Consider the following 14,397-nt stretch of genomic DNA (forward strand, 5'->3'; position numbering starts at 1 on the left):
GGGTACCGCAAGGATCAGTTTTGGGCCTCAGCTATTTACAATCTATATTAATGAACTAGATGAAGGGACCGAGTGCAATGTATCCAAGTTTGCTGACGAGACAAAGCTAGGTGGGACAGTAAGCTGTGAGGAGAACACAACTGGATTTTCATTGAGGAGGCGGGTAGGAGGCGGGACTACAACTTTCAGGGTTGTAGTCCCGCCTCCATCGAGTTCTAGCCAATCCGCGCGATTTTACCTTGATTGACCTTGTCGAGTCCGCCCAGCGGGCTCAGCAGGCCAATTAAGGGCCACCCGGCAACAGGTGATGTCACAGATTGATATTTCATCTGTCAAAAACTTTTGACAGATGACATATCAGCGTTTGACAGCTCTTTGAAGCTGTCAAACACTGAGGCCTAGAAATTCAGTGAGCTTTGCGCCCAGTTACCGCCCAAAGAGGGCTTCTGCGCCAGTCTGCGAACTTCGGGCGAACTTCATTGACGCGCTAATTGAGGCGGTAGCCGTTAGCGCTGCGCCGCCACCGATGACGTTATCGGTGTGCGCAGCGCCCCGGTTCCGCCCCGACACCGGCCCGATCCCCATCTTCAGTAGCGGCCGCCTCTTCTGTGGCGGCCGCTAATAACATTCGGAGACCGGGTCCGTACTGCAGCCTTAGTGGGGCGCTTTAAGGTGGAGGTGCGGCCGGCCGCCTGCCCGCACCTCCTTCCCCGGCCTCCTCCACCGCCCCCCCCCCCCCCCGGCGGCATTGCCGGCTGGTTTCCGGGAGCCTGGCACTTCTCCGTTGTGCCGGGCTCTTTTGCCGGCACTCGCGATTGGGGCTCCGGCTGCTGCAGACACCTCCCCCTTAAGAGAGGGAGGAAGGCCTGCAGTACCGCAGCCTGCCGCTCCGCTGCGGGTGGCGCTGCGGCCACTAGCGCGCCGATATTCAGTTTCAGCGCCCCAAGCGGGGGCGGCCACACCCTTGAACAGCGGCCGTCCTCGACTTTGGGCGCTGAAACTGAATATCGGCTGGGCGCGAGTGGCTCCGCGCCCAGCGGTAAATTCTGGCCACCAGCGAGCTGGCGGGGCTATAGCTAATTTCTAGGCCTGACAATCTGTACTCCAAGTTAATTCCTTCCTCTCAGGATGATTTAGAGATCTCCCCGGAACAGAAAGCAGAGGCTTCAGATTTTGACAGTTCGCGGCCATTCTGCTTTCTGTGCCGGTGAGATGAGGGACTCCCGAGACCTGAGGGAAGGAAGGCTGTAAAGGTAAGTTAAAGGTAATTAAAACTTCTTTAAACACTTTACACACACCAAACACACTTACCTCTGCACTCATGCACCCATCACTCACCTGAACACCGGACATCTCGACCCCTCCAAGCCCTTCAGCCCGACGGGCCGCCTCGCTAACTTGGCGTGGTTTGGAGCCATCGGGAAGCCCACATTTCAACATTAAAAATAGGGATTAGGCTAAAAACTGCCTGTCAACTACCTGTTAACAGGCAGTTAATTGGCACTAAACCCCTCCCCGCCTCGCGGAGGCGGGTCCCAGCGCGGGGCGGGTATCCACCTCCTTTGAAACTGCCATGGAGGCGGGATGGGGTCGGGACCCCCGATTTCGAGATTTTAACCCCCCGCACGCCTCCAATCCCGCCTCCATGGCCCAATGAAAATCCTGCCCTAAGCGTCTGCAAAGGGTTACGGATAGACTAAGTGAGTGGGCAGTAAGGTGTCAGATGGAGTTCAATGTGTGGAAATCCCCTGGGTACGAAGAATTGAAAAGCAGAATATTTTTTAAAAGGCGAGTGACTGGTACGTGTTGGGATTCAAAGGGACCTGGGTGTCCTTGACCACGAATCACAGAAAGTTAACATGCAGGTACAGCAAGCAATGAGGAAAGCGAATGGCATGTTGGCCTTTATTGCAAGGGACTTGGAGTATAAGAGTAAGGAAGTCTTGCCACAATTGCACAGGGCCTTGGTGAGACCACACCTGGAGTACTGTGCACAGTTCTGGTTTCCTTGTCTAAGGAAGGATATACTTGCCTTGGAGGCGATGCAACGAAGGTTCACCAGATTGATTCCTGGGATGAGAGGGTTGTCCTATGAGGAGAGATTGAGTAGATTGGGCCGATACTCTCTGGAGTTTGGAAGAATGAGAGGTGATCTCATTGAAATGTATAAGATTCTGAGGGGGATTGACAGGGTAGATGCTGAGAGGCTGTTTCCCCCCCTGGCTGGAGAGTCTCAAACCAGGGGTCACAGTCTCAGGTGTCCTTGTGAACCAGTCGCTGAAGGTAAGCATGCAGGTGCAGCAGGCGGTTAAGAAGGCAAATGGTATGTTGGCCTTTCGTAGCAAGAGGATTCGAGTACAGGAACAAGGATGTCTTGCTGTAGTTGTACAGGGCCTTGGTGAGACCACACCTTGAGTATTGTGTGCAGTTTTGGTCGCCTTATCGGAGGAAGGATGTTCTTGCCATGGAAGGAGTGCAGCGAAGATTCACCAGGCTGATACCTGGGATGGCAGGAATGACATATGAGAGATTAGGTCGATTGGGCTTCTACTCGCTGGAGTTTAGGAAAATGAGAGGGAATCTCATTGAAACTTATAAAATTCTAACAGGACTGGACACACTAGATGCAGGAAGGATGTTCCCGATGGCGGGGGAGTCCAGAACCAGGGGTCACAGTCTAAGGATAAGGGGTAAGCCATTTAGGACTGAGATGAGGAGGAATTTCTTCACCCAGAGAGTGGTGAACCTGTGGAATTCTCTACCACAGAAGGCAGTTGAGGCCAATTCATTAAATATATTCAAGAAGGAGTTGGATATATTTCTTAAGGCTAAAGGGATCAAGGGATATGGGGAGAAAGCAGGGACATGGCACTGAATTTGGATGATCAGCCATGATCTCATTGAATGGCAGAGCGGGCTCGAGGGGCTCGAATGGCCTACTCCTGCTCCTAATTCTGATGTTCTCAAATAGCCTGGAGCATCGCCATGGCGACTGTGCGGCCTAGCAGCCCTTTCTAAGCCTCATCGATCTTCAAGTAGTGAAAACCAAGCTCTACCGAGTATTAATATGGCCGTCATGACTGGGGGGGTCGAAAGGGAAATTGGGTTCGAATGAGAAAGATCACATTTATCGAGATCGAGGTCATCCCAGATACATGGGGGGGCTTTTTAAGACAAAGGACCCCCAACGCGCTGCCATTGAAACCTCTCTGTGGTAAATTATGTAACTCTAAACGTCTATTAATATACCAAAGTGTCTCCTGTGGTGCGTATCGCAAGTCTGCCCTTGTATGGAAAGCAATACTAATAAATCGATATAAACAAAATGTACCTGTCTCTTCCGGCGTTTTCTGTTGCTGGGGGGGGGGGCGGGGGATCAAAGGTCGCCCTCAGCCGATCAGCGAGGAGACAACACGGATTCAAGGTTTTGGAAGATTCATCACATTTCGCAGCCCATCGCCCAACTGATGGTCCTACCGAGAAGTACCAGAGAAGCCCAATTGCTGAACAGGAGGATGAGAATTGTAGGGGCTGGAGGAGGTTACAGAGATAGGGAGGGGGCGAAGGCCATGGAGGGATTTGAACAGGAGGATGAGAATTGTAGGGGCTGGAGGAGGTTACAGAGATAGGGAGGGGGCGAGGGCCATGGAGGGATTTGAACAGGATGATAAGAATTGTAGGGCTGGAGGAGGTTACAGAGATAGGGAGGGGGCGAAGGCCATGGAGGGATTTGAACAGGAGGATGAGATTTGTAGGGGCTGGAGGAGGTTACAGAGATAGGGAGGGTGCGAGGAGCCATGGAAGGATTTGAACAGGAGGATGAGAATTGTAGGGGCTGGAGGAGGTTACAGTGATAGGGAGGGGGCGAGGGGCCATGGAGGGATTGGAACAGGAGGATGAGAATTGTAGGGCTGGAGGAGATTACAGAGATAGGGAGGGGGTGAGGGGCCATGGAGGGATTGAAACAGGAGGATGAGAATTGTAGGGCTGGAGGAAGTTACAGAGATAGGGAGGGGTTGAAGGTCATGGAGGAATTTGAACAGGAGGATGAGAATTGTAGGGCTGGAGGAAGTTACAGGGATAGGGAGGGACGAGGGCCATGGAGGGATATGAACAGCAGGATGAGAATTGTAGGGGCTGGAGTTGGTTACAGAGATAGGGAGGGGGCGAGGGGCCATGGAGGGATTGGAACAGGAGGATGAGAATTGTAGGGCTGGAGGAGGTTACAGAGATAGGGAGGGGCCGAGGGCAATTGAGGGATTGGAACAGGAGGATGAGAATTGTAGGGCTGGAGGAGGTTACAGAGATAGCGAGGGGACGAGGGCCATGGAAGGATTTGAACAGGAGGATGAGAATTGTAGGGGATGGAGGAGGTTACAGAGATAGGGAGGGGGCGAGCACCATGGAGGAATTTGAACAGGAGGATGAGAATTGTAGGGGCTGGAGGAGGTTACAGAGATAGGGAGGGGGCGAGGGGCCATGGAGGGATTCGAACAGGAGGATGAGAATTGTAGGGCTGGAGGAAGTTACAGAGATAGGGAGGGGGCGAGGGCCATGGAGGGATTTGAACAGGAGGATGAGAATTGTAGGGCTGGAGGAAGTTACGGAGATAGGGAGGGGTTGAGGGGCCATGGAGGGATTTGAACAGGAGGATGAGAATTGTCGGGGCTGGAGGAGGTTGCAGAGATAGGGAGGGAGCGAGGGGCCATGGAGAGATTTGAACAGGAGGATGAGAATTGTAGGGGCTGGAGGAGGTTACAGAGATAGGGAGGGGGTGATGGCCATGGAGGGATTTGAACAGGAGGATGAGAATGGTAGGGGCTGGAGGAGGTTACAGAGATACGGAGGGGGCGAGGGGCCATGGAGGGATTTGAACAGGAGGATGAGAATTGTAGGGGCTGGAGGAGATTGCAGAAATAGGGAGGGGGGCGAGGGGCCCTGGAGGGATTGGAACAGGAGGATGAGAATTGTAGGTCTGGAGGAGGTTACAGAGATAGTGAGGGGGCGAGGGCCATGGAGGGATTTGAACAGGAGGATGAGATCTGTAGGGCTGGAGGAGGTTACAGAGATAGGGAGGGGGCGAGGGGCCATGGAGGGATTGGAACAGGAGGATGAGAATTGTAGGGCTGGAGGAAGTTACAGAGATAGGGAAGGGGCGAGGGCCATGGCGGGATTTGAATAGGAGGCTGAGAATTTTAGGGCTGGAGGAGGTTACAGAGACAGGGAGGGGGTGATGGTCATGGAGGAATTTGAACAGGAGGATGAGAATTGTAGGGCTGGAGGAGGTTACAGAGATAGGAAGGGGGGGCGAGGGCCATGGAGGGATTTGAACAGGAGGATGAGAATTGTAGGGGCTAGAGGAGGTTACAGAGATAGGGAGGGGGCGAGCTGCCATGGAGAGATTGGAAGACGAGGATGAGAATTGGAGGGGCTGGAGGAGGTTACAGAGATAGGGAGGGGCCGAGGGCCATGGAGGGATTTGAAGAGGAGGATGAGAATTGTAGGGGCTGGAGGAGGTTACAGAGATAGGGAGGGGGCGAGCTGCCATGGAGGGATTGGAACAGGAGGATGAGAATTGTAGGGCTGGAGGAAGTTACAGAGATAGGGAGGGAACGAGGGCCATGGAAGGATTTGAACAGGAGGATGAGAATTGTAGGGGCTGGAGGTGGTTACAGAGATGGGGAGGGGGGTGAGGGGCCATGGAAGGATTTGAACAGGAGGATGAGAATTGTAGGGGCTGGAGGTGGTTACAGAGATAGGGAGGGGACGAGGGCCATGGAAGGATTTGAACAGGAGGATGAGAATTGTAGGGGCTGGAGGTGGTTACAGAGATGGGGAGGGGGGTGAGGGGCCATGGAGGGATTTGAACAGGAGGATGAGAATTGTAGGGCTGGAGGAGGTTACAGAGAGAGGGAGGGGGCGAAGGGCCATGGAGGGATTTGAACAGAAGGATGAGATTTGTAGGGCTGCAGCAGGTTACAGAGATAGGGAGGGGGCGAGGGACCATGGAGGGATTGGAACAGGAGGATGAGAATTGTAGGGCTGGAGGAGGTTAGAGAGATAGGGAGGGGGCCGAGGGCCATGGAGGGATTTGAAGAGGAGGATGAGAATTGTAGGGCTGGAGGAGGTTACAGAAATAGGGAGGGGCCGAGGTCCATGGAGGGATTGGAACAGGAGGATGAGAATTGTAGGGCTGGAGGAGGTTACAGAGATAGGGAGGGGACGAGGGCCATGGAAGGATTTGAACAGGAGGATGAGAATTTTAGGGGCTGGAGGAGGTTACAGAGATAGGAAGGGGGCGAGCGCAATTTAGGGATTTGAACAGGAAGATGAGAATTGTAGGGGCTGGAGGAGGTTACAGAGATAGGGAGGGGGCGAGCTGCCATGGAGCGATTGGAAGAGGAGGATGAGAATTGTAGGGGCTGCAGGAGTTTACAGAGATAGGGAGGGGCCGAGGGCCATGGAGGGATTTGAAGACGAGGATGAGAATTGTAGGGGCTGGAGGAGGTTACAGAGATAGGGAGATGGTGAGCTGCCATGGAGGAATTGGAAGAGGAGGATGAGAATTGCAGGGGCTGGAGGAGGTTACAGAGAGAGGGAGGGGGCGAGGGGCCGTGGAGGGATTGGAACAGGAGGATGAGAATTCTAGGGCTGGAGGAAGCTACAGAGATAGGGAGGGAGCGAGGGCCCATGGAGGGATTGGAACAGGAGGATGAGAATTGTAGGGCTGGAGGAGGTTACAGAGATAGGGAGGGGACGAGGGCCTTGGAAGGATTTGAACAGGAGGATGAGAATTGTAGGGGCTGGAGGTGGTTACAGAGATGGGGAGGGGGGTGAGGGGCCATGGAGGGATTTGAACAGGAGGATGAGAATTGTAGGGCTGGAGGAGGTTACAGAGATAGGGAGGGGGCGAGGGGCCATGGAGGGATTGGAACAGGAGGATGAGAATTGTAGCGCTGGAGGCGGTTACAGAGATAGGGAGGGGCCGATGGCCATGGAGGGATTGGAACAGGAGGATGAGAATTGTAGGGCTGGAGGTGGTTACACAGATAGGGAGGGGTCGAGGGCCATGGAAGGATTTGAACAGGAGGTTGAGAATTGTCGCGCTGGAGGCGGTTACAGAGATAGGGAGGGGCCGATGGCCATGGAGGGATTGGAACAGGAGGATGAGAATTGTAGGGCTGGAGGTGGTTACACAGATAGGGAGGGGTCGAGGGCCATGGAGGGATTTGAACAGGAGGATGAGAATTGTAGTGCTGGAGGAGGTTACAGAGATAGTGAGGGGGCGAGGGGCCATGGAGGGATTGGAACAGGAGGATGAGAATTGTAGGGGCTGGAGGAGGTTACAGAGATAGGGAGGGGGCGAGGGCCATGGAAGGATTTGAACAGGAGGTTGAGAATTGTAGGGGCTGGAGGAGGTTACAGAGATAGGGAGGGGGCGAGCGCCATGGAGGGATTGGAACAGGAGGATGAGAATTTTAGGGCCGGAGGAGGTTACAGAGATAGGGAGGGGGCGAGGGGCCATGGAGGGATTTGAACAGGAGGCTGAGAATTGTAGGGCTGGAGGACTTTTCAGAGATAGGGAGGGGGCAAGGGGCCATGGAGGGATTTGAACAGGAGGATGAGAATTGTAGGGGGCTGGAGGAGGTTACAGAGATAGGGAGGGGGCGAGGGACCATGGAGGGATTTGAACTGGAGGATGACAATTGTAGGGCCGGAGGAGGTTACAGGGATAGGGAGGGGGCGAGGGGCCATGGAGGGATTGAAACATGAGGATGAGAATGGTAGGGCTGGAGGAGGTTACAGACATAGGGAGGGGGCGAGGGGCCATGGAGGGACTTGAAGAGGAGGATGAGAATTGTAGGGCTGGAGCAGGTTACAGAGATAGGGAGGGGGCGAGGGGCCATGGAGGGATTTTGAACAGGAGGATGAGAATTGTCGGGGCTGCAGGAGGTTACAGAGATAGGGAGGGGGCGAGGGCCATGCAGGGATTTGAACAGGAGGATGAGAATTGTAGGGCTGGAGGAAGTTACAGAGATAGGGAGGGGGCGAAGGGCCATGGAGAGATTTGAACAGGAGGATGAGAATTGTAGGGCTGGAGGAGGTTACAGAGATAGGAAGGGGGCGACGGCCATCGAGGGATTTGAACAGAAGGATGAGAATTGTAGGGCTGGAGGAGGTTGCAGAGATAGGGAGGGGCCGAGGGCCATGGAGGGATTTGAACAGGAGGATGAGAAATGTAGGGGCTGGAGGTGGTTACAGAGATGGGGAGGGGGGTGAGGGGCCATGGAGGGATTTGAACAGGAGGATGAGAATTGTAGGGCTGGAGGAGGTTACAGAGATGGGGAGGGGCCGAGGGCCATGGAGGGATTTGAACAGAAGGATGAGAATTGTAGGGCTGGAGGAGGTTGCAGAGATAGGGAGGGGCCGAGGGCCATGGAGGGATTTGAACAGGAGGATGAGAATTGTCGGGCTGGAGGAGGTTACAGAGATAGGGAGGGGACGAGGGCCATGGAAGGATTTGAACAGGAGGATGAGAAATGTAGGGGCTGGAGGTGGTTACAGAGATGGGGAGGGGGGTGAGGGGCCATGGAGGGATTTGAACAGGAGGATGAGAATTGTAGGGCTGGAGGAGGTTACAGAGATAGGGAGGGGGCGAGGGGCCATGGAGGGATTTGAACAGGAGGGTGAGAATTGTAGGGCTGGAGGAAGTTACAGAGATAGGGAGGGACGAGGGCGATGGAGGGATATGAACAGGAGGATGAGAATTGTAGGGGCTGGAGTTGGTTACAGAGATAGGGAGGAGGCGAGGGGCCATGGAGGGATTGGAACAGGAGGATGAGAATTGTAGGGCTGGAGGAAGTTACAGAGATAGGGAGGGAGCGAGAGGCCATGGAGGGATTGGAACAGGAGGATGAGAATTGTAGGGCTGGAGGAGGTTACAGAGATAGGGAGGGGCCGAGGGCAATTGAGGGATTGGAACAGGAGGATGAGAATTGTAGGGTTGGAGGAGGTTACAGAGATAGGGAGGGGACGAGGGCCATGGAAGGATTTGAACAGGAGGATGAGAATTGTAGGGGATGGAGGAGGTTACAGAGATAGGGAGGGGGCGAGCACCATGGAGGAATTTGAACAGGAGGATGAGAATTGTAGGGGCTGGAGGAGGTTACAGAGATAGGGAGGGGGGGCGAGGCGCCCTGTAAGGATTGGAACAGGAGGGTGAGAATTGTAGGGCTGGAGGAGGTTAGAGAGATAGCGAGGGGGCGAGGGGCCATGGAGGGATTGGAACAGGAGGATGAGAATTGTAGGGTTGGAGGAAGTTACAGAGATAGGGAAGGGGTGAGGGCCATGGAGGGATTTGAACAGGAGGATGAGAATTGTAGGGGCTGGAGTAGGTTACAGAGATAGTGAGGGGCCAATGGCCATGGAGGGATTTGAACAGGAGGATGAGAATTGTAGGGCTGGAGGCGGTTACAGAGATAGGGAGGGGGCGAGTTCCATGGAGGGATTTGAACAGGAGGATGAGAATTGTAGGGTTGGAGGAGGTTACAGAGATAGGGAGGGGGCGAGGTCCATGGAGGGATTTGAACAGGAGGATGAGAATTGTAGGGCTGGAGGAGGTTACAGAGACAGGGAGCGGGCGAGGAGCCATGGAGGGATTGGAAGAGGAGGATGAGAATTGTAGGGGCTGGAGGAGGTTACAGAGATAGGGAGGGGCCGAGGGCCATGGAGGGATTTGAACAGGAGGGTGAGAATTGTAGGGCTGGAGGAAGTTACAGAGATAGGGAGGGACGAGGGCGATGGAGGGATATGAACAGGAGGATGAGAATTGTAGGGGCTGGAGTTGGTTACAGAGATAGGGAGGAGGCGAGGGGCCATGGAGGGATTGGAACAGGAGGATGAGAATTGTAGGGCTGGAGGAAGTTACAGAGATAGGGAGGGAGCGAGAGGCCATGGAGGGATTGGAACAGGAGGATGAGAATTGTAGGGCTGGAGGAGGTTACAGAGATAGGGAGGGGCCGAGGGCAATTGAGGGATTGGAACAGGAGGATGAGAATTGTAGGGTTGGAGGAGGTTACAGAGATAGGGAGGGGACGAGGGCCATGGAAGGATTTGAACAGGAGGATGAGAATTGTAGGGGATGGAGGAGGTTACAGAGATAGGGAGGGGGCGAGCACCATGGAGGAATTTGAACAGGAGGATGAGAATTGTAGGGGCTGGAGGAGGTTACAGAGATAGGGAGGGGGCGAGGGGCCATGGAGGGATTCGAACAGGACGATGAGAATTGTAGGGCTGGAGGAAGTTACAGAGATAGGGAGGGGGCGAGGGCCATGGAGGGATTTGAACAGGAGGATGAGAATTGTAGGGCTGGAGGAGGTTACAGAGATAGGGAGGGGGTGAGGGGCCATGGAGGGATTGGAACAGGAGGATGAGAATTGTAGGGCGGGAGGAAGTTACAGAGATAGGGAGGGGGTGAGGGGCCATGGAGGGATTTGAACAGGAGGATGTGAATTGTCGGGGCTGGAGGAGGTTGCAGAGATAGGGAGGGGGCGAGGGGCCATGGAGGGATTTGAACAGGAGGATGAGAATTGTCGGGCTGGAGGAGGTTACAGAGATAGGGTGGGGGCGAGAGCCATCGAGGGATTTGAACAGGAGGATGAAAATTGTAGGAGCTGGAGGAGGTTACAGAGATAGGGAGGGAGCGAGGGGCCATGGAGAGATTTGAACAGGAGGATGAGAATTGTCGGGGCTGGAGGAGGTTACAGAGATAGGGAGGGGGTGATGGCCATGGAGGGATTTGAACAGGAGGATGAGAATGGTCGGGGCTGGAGGAGGTTACAGTGATACGGAGGGGGTGAGGGGCCATGGAGGGATTTGAACAGGAGGATGAGAATCGTAGTGGCTGGAGGAGATTACAGAAATAGGGAGGGGGCGAGGGGCCCTGGAGGGATTGGAACAGGAGGATGAGAATTGTAGGGCTGGAGGAGGTTACAGAGATTGTGAGGGGGCGAGGGGCCCTGGAGGGATTGGAACAGGAGGATGAGAATTGTAGGGCTGGAGGAGGTTACAGAGATAGGGAGGGGGCGAGGGGCCCTGGAGGGATTGGAACAGGAGGATGAGAATTGTAGGGCTGGAGGAGGTTACAGAGATAGTGAGGGGGCGAGGGCCATGGAGGGATTTGAACAGGAGGATGAGATCTGTAGGGCTGGAGGAGGTTACAGAGATAGGGAGGGGGCGAGGGGCCATGGAGGGATTGGAACAGGAGGATGAGAATTGTAGGGGGCTGGAGGTGGTTACAGAGATGGGGAGGGGGGTGAGGGGCCATGGAGGGATTTGAACAGGAGGATGAGAATTGTAGGGCTGGAGGAGGTTACAGAGATAGGGAGGGGACGAAGGCCATGGAAGGATTTGAACAGGAGGATGAGAATTGTAGGGGCTGGAGGTGGTTACAGAGATGGGGAGGGGGGTGAGGGGCCATGGAGGGATTTGAACAGGAGGATGAGAATTGTAGGGCTGGAGGAGGTTACAGAGATAGTAAGGGGGCGAGGGCAATTTAGGGATTTGAACAGGAGGATGAGAATTGTAGGGGCTGGAGGAGGTTACAGAGATAGGGAGGGGGCGAGCTGCCATGGAGGGATTGGAAGAGGAGGATGAGAATTGTAGGGGCTGGAGGAGGTTACAGAGATAGGGAGGGGCCGAGGGCCATGGAGGGATTTGAAGAGGAGGATGAGAATTGTAGGGGCTGGGGGAGGTTACAGAGACAGGGAGGGGGCGAGCTGCCATTGAGGGATTGGAAGAGGAGGATGAGAATTGTAGGGGCTGGAGGAGGTTACAGAGATAGGGAGGGGGCGAGGGGCCAAGGAGGGATTGGAACAGGAGGATGAGAATTCTAGGGCTGGAGGAAGTTACAGAGATAGGGAGGGAGCGAGGGCCCATGGAGGGATTGGAACAGGAGGATGAGAATTGTAGGGCTGGAGGAGGTTGCAGAGATATTGAGGGGTCAAGGGCCATGGTGGGATTGGAACAGGAGGATGAGAATTGTAGGGCTGGAGGAGGTTACAGAGATAGGGAGGGGACGAGGGCCTTGGAAGGATTTGCACAGGTGGATGAGAATTGTCGGGCTGGAGGAGGTTACAGAGATAGGCAGGGGACGAGGGCCATGGAGGGATTTGAACAGGAGGATGAGAATTGTAGGGCTGGAGGAGGTTACAGAGATAGGGAGGGGGCGAGGGGCCATGGAGGGATTTGAACAGGAGGATGAGAATTGTAGGGCTGGAGGCGGTTACAGAGATAGGGAGGGGACGAAAGCCATGGAGGGATTGGAACAGGAGGATGAGAATTGTAGGGCTGGAGGAGGTTATAGAGATAGGCAGGGGACGAGGGCCATGGGGGGATTTGAACTGGAGGATGAGAATTGTAGGGGCTGGAGGAGGTTACAGAGATAGGGAGGGGGTGAGCGCCATGGAGGGATTTGAACAGCAGGATGAGAATTGTAGGGGCTGGAGGAGGTTACAGAGATAGCGAGGGGGCGAGGGGCCATGGAGGGATTTGAACAGGAGGATGAGAATTGGAGGGCTGGAGCAGGTTACAGAGATAGGGAGGGGGCGAGGGGCCATGGACGGATTGGAACAGGAGGATGAGGATTGTAGTGCTAGAGGAGATTACAGAGATAGGGAGGGGGCGAGGGCCATGGATGGATTGGTACAGGAGGATGAGAATTGTAGGGCTGGAGGTGGTTACAAAGATAGGGAGGGTTGAAGGTCATGGAGGAATTTGAACAGGAGGATGAGAATTGTAGGGCTGGAGGAGGTTGCAGAGATAGGAAGGGGGGCGACGGCCATGGAGGGATTTGAACATGAGGATGAGAATTGTAGGAGCTGGAGGAGGTTACAGAGATAGGGAGGAGCCGAGGGCCATGGAGGGATTTGAACAGAAGGATGAGAATTGTAGGGCTGGAGGAGGTTGCAGAGATAGAGAGGGGCCAAGGGCCATGGAGGGATTGGAACAGGAGGATGAGAATTGTAGGGCTGGAGGAGGTTACAGAGATAGAGAGGGGACGAGGGCCATGGAAGGATTTGAACAGGAGGATGAGAATTGTAGGGCTGGAGGAGGTTACAGAGATAGGGAGGGGGCGAGGGGCCATGGAGGGATTTGAACAGAAGGATGAGAATTGTAGGGCTGTAGCAGGTTACAGAGATAGGGAGGGGGCGAGAGGCCATGGAGGGATTGGAACAGGAGGATGAGAATTGTAGGGCTGGAGGAGGTTACAGATATAGGGAGGGGCCGAGGCCATGGAGGGATTGGAACAGGAGGATGAGAATTGTAGGGCTGGAGGAGGTTACAGAGATAGGGAGGGGACGAGGGCCATGGAAGGATTTGAACAGGAGAATGAGAATTGTAGGGGCTGGAGGAGGTTACAGAGATAGGGAGGGGGCGAGCTGCCATGGAGGGATTGGAAGAGGAGGATGAGAATTGTAGCGGCTGGAGGAGGTTACAGAGATAGGGAGGGGCCGAGGGCCATGGAGGGATTTGAAGAGGAGGATGAGAATTGTAGGGGCTGGAGGAGGTTACAGAGATAGGGAGGGGGCGAGCTGCCATGGAGGGATTGGAAGAGGAGGATGAGAATTGTAGGGGCTGGAGTAGGTTACAGAGATAGGGAGGGGGCGAGGGGCCATGGAGGGATTGGAACAGGAGGATGAGAATTCTAGGGCTGGAGGAAGTTACAGAGATAGGGAGGGAGCGAGGGCCCATGGAGGGATTGGAACAGGAAGATGAGAATTGTAGGGCTGGAGGAGGTTACAGAGATAGGGAGGGGGCGAGGGCCATGGAGGATTTGAACAGGAGGATGAGAATTGTAGGGGCTGGAGGAGGTTACATAGATAGCGAGGGGGCGAGGGGCCATGGAGGGATTTGAACAGGAGGATGAGAATTGTAGGGCTGGAGGAGGTTACAGAGATAGGGAGGGGGGCGAGGGGCCATGGAGGGATTTGAACAGGAGGATGAGAATTGTAGGGCTGGAGGAGGTTACAGAGATAGGGAGGGGGCGAGGGGCCATGGAGGGATTTGAACAGGAGGATGAGAATTGTAGGGCTGGAGCAGGTTACAGAGATAGGGAGGGGGCGAGGGGCCATGGAGGGATTTGAACACGAGGATGAGAATTGTCGGGGCTGGAGGAGGTTACAGAGATAGGGAGGGGGCGAGGGGCCATGGAGGGATTTGAACAGGAGGATGAGAATTGTCGGGGCTGGAGGAGGTTACAGAGATTGGGAGGGGGCGAGGGACTTGAACAGGAGGGTGAAAATTGTAGGAGCTGGAGGAGGTTACAGAGATAGGGATGGGGCGAGGGCCATGGAGGGATTTGAACAGGAGGATGAGAATTGTAGGGCTGGAGGAGGT

This window comes from Somniosus microcephalus, unplaced genomic scaffold (genome assembly GCF_052327205.1).
Source record: "Somniosus microcephalus isolate GS21.2 unplaced genomic scaffold, FLI_Smic_1.0 unresolved_chr9, whole genome shotgun sequence".
Lineage (NCBI taxonomy): Eukaryota > Metazoa > Chordata > Chondrichthyes > Squaliformes > Somniosidae > Somniosus > Somniosus microcephalus.